The sequence below is a fragment of the Panulirus ornatus genome, chromosome 70 (genome assembly GCF_036320965.1).
Source record: "Panulirus ornatus isolate Po-2019 chromosome 70, ASM3632096v1, whole genome shotgun sequence".
Taxonomy (NCBI): Eukaryota; Metazoa; Arthropoda; class Malacostraca; order Decapoda; family Palinuridae; genus Panulirus; species Panulirus ornatus.
Genome location: NC_092293.1, coordinates 7,947,271 through 7,956,208, shown reverse-complemented (window position 1 = coordinate 7,956,208; position 8,938 = coordinate 7,947,271).

The following is an 8,938-nucleotide window of genomic DNA, read 5'->3' as shown; positions in this document are numbered from 1 at the left end:
TGGGTGATTTTCGTAGTTTGTGGTGTAAGTGCAGTTGGAGAGAGTGTCTTTGAAGCTCTCCCAGTCTGCTCTTTTGTAGTGGTAGTGTGAGGGTGATGGGACGAGGATAGGGTTAGACGAGAGATGAAGAAAGATAGGGATTTGGTCGGAACCACACAGTGGTCCTGGAGACAAGAAATTATGAAGATAATTACTGGCTCTGTTGGAGAAGACAAGGTCAGGTCTGCCTTTTCCTCCTTGGCCAGTGAAGACGGTGTGGAAGTAAGGTCCTAGGAAGTTAAGACGTTTGTAAGAGTATAAATTGAATAAGTCATCACCATGAGAATTGTTTCTGTTGTGGTGGAAGGTTCTGTGTTGGGCGTTGAGGTTAGCTAGAAGGTAGACTGGGATATGTGTGTGATTGAATACTGTGTAGAGATCATGGAGTGGAATGGAAGTGTTGGGTCGAGAGTATGTAGTGCAGAAGATAATGAAGCCATGTATTGTGTTTATCTTAACTGCTAGAAAGTGTTCGTATTGCCATGAGGTGGCGAGGTATTCGTGTTCGATGGTGTTGCGTATGAGAATAGCGACTCCCTCGTGTCTACTGTCTGGAGACTGTCGTGATGTATACCCGTAATGTCTAATTTTGTATCCGTTGGTGATACATGTGATGTTAAGTATCACAACATCGGGTCTCTTCTCTTCGAGGAGAGTGGCAATCAGATGACGGCCATTGTGATAGCTGCGCACGTTAAACTGTTAGATTTGTAGCATTTTACGACTTCTGGAAGTTTATTGGCCTTCTGTGTCTGTTGTCGATGAAGGCCGTTGACTAATCGTTTGAGAGTTTCACTTGTATCATGTTTCTAGTCTTGGGTCGGGATCTATCTGGGGAGGGGTCATTAGAGGGGAGAGCGGAGGGGAGAGGGTCATTGTCGACAATTTGAAGGTCGAGGTTGACCGTTGGTGGGTTGTCTGGTGTGTCGGCAAGGTCAGGTGCTGGGGCTCCTCTGGGAGGGTTAGGCAGGGACGGAGGGAGGGGTAGAGGGGAGGGGGGGATGTGTGAGTGGAGGTTCAGTGGGGAACTGTCGTGGTGGTGGAAGTTGGACGGTGGGGGTGGGAGAGGAATCGGTATTTGGAGAGACAGTAGGATTGTTGGTGTTGGGTTGGGGGTTGTGGATGGAGTTGTGTTAGTGGGTGCGGAGGGGGTATTGGAAGTTGGGAGGGTGACAGGTTGAGTTGTTGGGGGAGAGTTGGAAGTGTTACTGGCGGTCTCCTGGGATACGTTTTCGTTAGGGGTCAGGGTGGTGGACGAGACAGGGGTCGGAGAGGGATGGTTGTTGGCGGGGGAGCTGAGGAGTTCAGGTGGAGTTCGTACATTGGGTAGGTTGTTATGAGCAAGCAGCAAATCGAAAATTCTGATGAATTCCGACTTATCTTCCCCGCTCAGGAACAACGCTTTTAGGTAGCACGCATGCATCCTACCTTGTAGGGTGAGGAGGTCTGAAGAATTAGTAGTTGGGATAGGAGAAGCTTGGGTGGCAGGGGGAGGAGCAGCAGCAGCAACTGTTGCGTAGAGGTGAGGGTTTGTGGAAGGAGGTGAGTTGGATTTTTGTGCCTGACGCACTGCGCGGAGTTGCTCCTTCTTACGTGGGCACAGCTCAGATACAGCAACATGTCTACCTTTACAGTTGACACACTTCGCTGCCTGAACCCTGCACTCACGAAAACCATGACCAGTTTCCGCGCATTGACTACAGGTTTGGTGGGGTTCTTTACAGTTCTTAGTCTCATGTCCGTATTTCAGACATTTGAAACATTGTTGTACGTCGAGATGTTCATCTTTCTTCAGGTATTTTGCTGGCACAGAGATCATGGGGAACAGGACTCCCCGGGAGAGCAGGCGATCGGCCTCGGTCGGGTTTGAACATTGTATCTTTATTGATCTGGAGTTATTCGGTTTATAGACGTTGATGACATTAACGTCATTGTTTTCGCCATTGATGGCTTCAACAATCTCCGAAGGGCTGAGGGACAAGATAGATTCATCAACATTGTAGGCAATAATAGTACATCTAGCTTGAAGGGGGCAGCGGTCCTGAACGATTTGGTAGTTGTTTTTAGCTAGTTCATCAAGGAGAGGCTTAGATAGGATTCTATCTAAATCACTATCTTTGCCCAAGCATATCTTAAACTGGTATTTGTTCGAAGGGAATTGAATGACCCTAGTAGGACGGATCTCAGTGGTCTTAAAGACGATGGACAGGAGTTCGAACGTGGAAGGAGGGGGACAATCAGTTTTGAGGGATTTTAGACGTATGTCGGGCGGCATGTTGGTGGCATCAGTGTCCTAGTGCGAGAAAACGTGAGTGAGGGAGGCTCGACGGTCCAAGGTAGGGGAGAGGTAAGAGATAGTGTGAGGGTCTCCACCCCGTCAGGTGAGAACAGGTCCACTCCAGCCTCCACTCCTCAGGAAAATGAGTTTTCCAGAATGGGTTGGGGAAGCTGGGGTAGAGATTGCTCAAGCCAAACGGTCGAGAGATGGATGATGGATGATGAAAAAGTGAAAAATAAAAAAGGGATGTGAAGATGGAGTGGAGGCAACGCGGGGGTGTGGGGAGCAGCGAGGGTGGTGAGGGAACAGCCTGCCGGCGTCGTCACCGTAACGGTCTCCCGCGGGAAGGACCAACGCGGGAGGCAACGTTACAATCCACTTCTTTCTTCTGTCTTCTCTCTTCTGTCTTCTCTCTTCTGTCTTCTCTCTTCTTTCTTCTTTTTTCGTGGGATCTGGCGGTTAATCCTCCATCAACCACGTGGTTAACACGTGGCTGAGACAGGAGCAGCAAGAACCTTCTCGAATGGCTAGAAAAGATGATGTATACATAGGAACATTCTTATATATACCGGGTCAGATGGACGTAAAAGTAGCAGTTGTACCTTCTGTGCCTATCATCGTGTGCTTTTTGTGAAATGTGCATTTTTCTTTGTATGTATCTTATGGAACATAGACAACACAGCAAGCTCTATCTTATGACACCATTATATCTTACTTTTTTCCCTATATACATAGAGATAATTGTATAAAATTGCCTTTCAACCTTCATCTGGATCAAGTGAGGCAGGGTGGGCGGAGCTTATGGCTTTCCTTCAGCCAATAGGGAGGGAGTTTGTGTCTGCTAGTGCATAAAACGCGCTCGCACCACCGAAGACGACATTACCAAATTACTTTACCTAACCCAAACAATACATAGGAATTTCATCCTTACAACTTATCAAACTATATCAAATGCAGCCCTCTCATTGGTAGATCATTGTCAACCAATGGCAAGCACGTATTTCACCATATATAGAGGCACCGAGGCCCGTTAAACCCCGTTTTCAAACCTCCAGTCTACAAAAAAGGACTTTAACTGGCCTTCCTTTCCACGCTTAACACACCCACCCACTACTACCACAAACACACACTCCCATTACTTGTATACTTTATTTACTTATAATTTCTCGCTGTATCCCGCGTTAGCGAGGCAGCGAAAGGAATCACACGAAAGAATGGGCCAACCCTCCCACATACACATGTATACATATACACGTGCAGAAACGCCCATATACATACCTATGCATTTGAACCTATACATATTCATACATACACATACATATACTTATATACACATGTATATACTTCATACTTACTGTCTTTATTCATTCTCGTCGCCACCCCGCACACTTTATTCATACTTTATATATATCTTTCTTTTCTTTCATACTATTCGCCATTTCCCGCGTTAGCAAGGTAGCGTTAAGAACAGAGGACTGGGCATTGGGTGAATATCCTCACCTGGCCCCCTTCTCTGCTCCTTCTTTTGGAAAATTAAAAAAAGAAAAGAAAAAACGAGAGGGGAGGATTTCCAGCCCTCCACTCCCTTCCTTTTAGTCGCCTTATACAACACGCAGGGAATACGCACGAAGTATTCTTTCTCCCCTATCCCCAGGGATTATACATGAAAGCCGGCAAGGCAGCGGGTTTGGATAGCATTGCAGTGGAATTTATTTAAAAAGGGGGTGACTGTATTGTTGACTGGTTGGTAAGGTTATTTAATGAATGATTCATGGTGAGGTGCCTGAGGATTGGCGGAATGTTTGCATAGTGCAATTGTACAAAGGCAAAGGGGACAAAGGTGAGTGCTCAAATTACAGAGGTATAAGTTTATTGAGTATTCCTGGGAAATTATATGGGAGGGTATTGATTGAGAGGGTGAAGGCATGTACAGAGCATCAGATTGGGGAAGAGCAGTGTGGTTTCAGCAGTGGTAGAGGATGTGTGGATCAGGTGTTTGCTTTGAAGAATGTATGTGAGAAGTACTTAGAAAAGCAAATGGATTTGTATGTACCATTTATGGATCTGAGAAGGCATATGATAGAGTTGATAGAGACGCTCTGTGGAAGGTATTAAGAATATATGGTGTGGGAGGCAAGTTGTTAGAAGCAGTGAAAAGTTTTTATCGAGGATATAAGGCATGTGTACGTGCAGGAAGAGAGGACAGTGATTGGCTCTCAGTGAATGTAGGTTTGCGGCAGGGGTGTGTGATGTCTCCATGGTTGTTTAATTTGTTTATGGATGGGGTTGTTAGGGAGGTGAATGCAAGAGTTTTGGAAAGAGGGGCAAGTATGCAGTCTGTTGTGGATGAGAGAGCTTGGGAAGTGAGTCAGTTGATGATTCAGATAAGAACTGTGTCAAAATGGTTCACTCTGTGAGATATGCTCCTTTTGTGTGATACTAGTTCTTAGTCTATAAATAGAGACATCTATATATTTTGGGTAGTATGATTATTCATCTTTGTAGTTTAGCAAATTAATATAAATTATCAGTTATTCTTGCATATATTCTTTCTTATGTTTTCATACATTGGTACTATTGTTTTTAGTGATGATTACTTTCATATATAGAGTCCATTACTGATATATTATACTATTATGTGCACCTCTCATATACAGAGTCTGGTATTCATATGTTATACTGTTATGCCAGCCTTTCATGTCCTTTATTTCATTACAATATTTTCAAATAATATTCATGTTATGTATTTTGTATTAGGTCAATATTGTTAATTATATCTTAAATATTTTTTGGGGGGTTATTACTTACATACTTTATGTAAGATTGTATTACATGTCCAAAGATATTCCACGCGGTAATCGTAAAGGTTCATATGTACTTCGGAAATTACCTAGAATCTCTTATTATAAACGGAACCAGCCTTCTAAAATGGCGACGTCACACAAAGTTGTTTTGACAGATTCTGGTGACACAGATGACCCACAGAAACCTCCTTACACGTTACCACACCCACACCCACCTCCCCCTCCACATCACAAAAACTCAGGACAATCAAATCCTTCACAAAAAACTGTTTTCACACTAAAACAAGCTAGGGAACCACACGAGTTATTTGATGGTAAACTGTCAAATTCTGATCGGTGGATTAGAAATGCAGAGGACATTGTTGAACATAATGGTGATTCAGGAGACAGAGCGCTTATATCGGCTGCTAAAAATCTCATTGATTTCAACCAGCCTAACAATTAAGCTAGGGTTGTCTATGACTCAGATGACATTGGAAACTGTACATCTTGGGAGGAATTTAAAACGTTGTTTACATCAGGTTGTGAGGAATCATTCTCAGATAGTTTACTACACGTCCTTTTACGTGCTCTTAACACAACATACTTGGATGATACGTCAGTCCCTGATCACTGGAGTACCTTACATGGAAGAATGAGATTAGTTAGGCAGGCTTATGAATCCTTACCCTGGATATCGGCCATGATGAATCCTGAAACTCATGTGCAAACACTCATGCGTTTATTACACATAACCTTCATTCTCAAGGACCTGACCTCCAGACGTAAGACGACGGTTACTTAATGAGAACATCGACCCATCATTGTGGGTCAGTAACAAAAGTGTTGAATTACACTCAAAAGAAAGGTGGTTATTCCAACACCAAGACACTGGGGAGGGTGTCGGCTTCCCAAAGTGTGACGTAACATTCTAGTGGTCAACACAATCATTCTTCTCATGGTCAAATACAGCGATTCAGTGATGACAAACACTCACATAAAGTGACGTGCTTCCGGTGTGGCCAACCAGGACATAAAGCGAATGTGTGTCCTTACACATGGGACTCATTCTCACGTGAGCCTCGACCAGAACAACAAACGCAGTCAACAACCCATGTCATCACAACCTCGGTCGTCACAATTCTGCCGACCTAGTCATGATTTCCTCCAGTCAGACATCAGGCTGACCTTCACCCGCTCGCGCCCAACACCACCAAGCAGGTGTTCATATCATAGCAACGCTAGACACACTTCAGCGGAATGTCGAGCATTAGCTAGACAGACGTCATCTAACACAGGTTCATCATGTCATTATCAACAATGACAATCTCTCGCTCATGACAAGACTCCATCACATAAGGAACTCTTAAGACATTTTCGTTCTTCGCCATTTTCTCACATTACAAGTTTCGATTTAGTGGGTTCTTTCCAGGATAAGCCAATCACAATCTTTCTAGACAGCAGCGCGGAAGCAGATGTCATTCATTATGATTTTATTCAACCATTAATGGGGCGCACTCAACTTGTTCAATGCTCGGACTTTTACCCATCCCTTCAAAGTATCTCAAATGAAAATCTCGACGTAAGGGGCACTATTAAAATGAACATTCGCATAGGCGACTCGGTCATGACCGTCACCCCTTACATTGTTCGTGGTGTAACTTTTCCTGCTAACTTGTTACTAGGACGCCACTCTATGTGTGGCACAACATAAGATCTGTCCTATTTATCATGTGGTTTGTGTTGATAATACGTTCCTGCCATTGTCAGAGAAGAGTTCTCACTCAGTCAGCGTCATTAATACATCTGCTCCCACGTCCTGCTTCACGGTAGACAATACGCATCCTTTTTACTTTTCTACTCATCATTGTCCTGGTAAACTGAGAACCAACATGACTCTGCATAGTGACACATTAACGAAGGTTCCTCTCTCACTTTCTCGAACATGGATGAATGATCATGGACTCAGACATAGTCAGGGTGATCTCGCACTAAGAGTAGTTGCTGAACCTTCATCACTAACTGTCACACGACTATCCATGATGGACGCCTCTATTCATGAGACCGCAGATGGAGAGGTCACCATATACATTGCCAATACGGGACCCACTCCTGTCCGTCTCCGTAGAGGGGCCAAGCTTGTGGAATTCTCCGTTTTGAAGTCCGGAATTCAAGACGAGGAGTTGCATGAGTTTAACATCCGTCTAGTCTCACATTCCATTAACCCACCACCACCTACTCCTCCTACCCCTGACTCAGCAGTGCACGGCTTGAGTCAGCTCCCCACCATCACCCCTGACATGATATCCAAGGTAGGATTAACCAAACATGTTGACCAGTTAACAGACTTACTTAACCAGTATAGGTCTACTATTGCCTTATCAGGAGAACCACTCGGTAGAACTCATTTGGATGTTCACATTATTAACTTAGAGAAAAACACACGTCCCATTGACGTCCCAGCCTATCGATTGCACACACGCGCACAGAGACATAGCAAACAAACTTGTTCAGGACATGTTGAAAGATAAGGTTATAGAGGAATCACGATCACCATGGAATTCACCACATCTGATCGTTCCGAAAAAGGACGGAACTTTTAGACCAGTCATAGATTTTAGAAAACTCAACAACAAGGTCACTTTGAAAGATGGTTTCCCATTACCAGTGGTATCAGAGCTTCTTCATAGCCTCGGTAACAATAAGGTATTTTCAACTTTGGATTTATTGAGCGGATTTTGGCAGATTCCCTTGTCAGAGGAAAGCCGCCCCCTGACTGTGTTCAGTACGCCAGATGGTCATTGGCAGTTCATATGCATCATGGCCTTCGGTCTTCATTCCTCACCGGTGATCACCTTCTCAAGGTTAATGACTAACATTTGTCGTCACATGTTGGGCCAAGATGTATTGGTTTATCTTGATGATATAATTGTCATGTCTCCAGATATTGCTTCTCATTTCAAAAGTCTTGAGAGAGTATTTCTACGACTTAAGGATGCAAACCTAAAAGTCAAGTTATCCAAATGTTCTTTCTACAAACAAGAATTAATTACTTAGGTCACACCGTTGATGAAAACGGTATTCAACCTAATGCAGATAAAGTAAAAACAATTGTAGAATGGCCAGTCCCTTCCACAACAGACAAGGTCAAATCCTTCCTTGGTTTAGCAGGATATCATCGAAGATTTATCGCTAATTTCGCGAAGATCGCAAGCCCCCTCACTTCACTTCTGAAGCAGAGAGTTACATTCCAATGGTCTACAGCGCAAGACAATGTGTTTAACTTACTCAAGCAACACTTGATCGAGGCGCCTATCCTTCGATTTCCCAACTTTGAGAAACCCTTCATTTTGCACACAAAGATGCTTGTAAACAGGTCTTGCAGCTGTACTTATGCAGGAGTCAAATAAGGGTAGACTTTTTCCCATAGCTTATGCGAGCCGTTCCTGTTCAAAGACGGAATCGAAATACTTAATAACTGAGTTAGAAGGCCTTGCAGTTGTTTGGGCACTCAAACATTTTAAGGAATACATATATGGTTACCCTATTACAGTTATACAGATCACAGAGCACTGTTAGGTATTTTTCAACGACAAGATCCTACAGGAAAGTTTCAAAGGTGATTTTTAACTATACAAACATTTGACCCAGATTTTCGTTTTGTTTCTGGCTCATCCAATGTAGTTGCAGACGCGCTTTCCCGCAGAGTGGGTGCAGTCACTGTAGATAATAGCCTCGTAGATGTTGATATAGAGAGGTTGAGACAGCATCAACGGGATGACCCAGTCTGGGGTCCTGTCATAGAATTCCTAGAGGGTATAAGATCTTCCTTGGATGC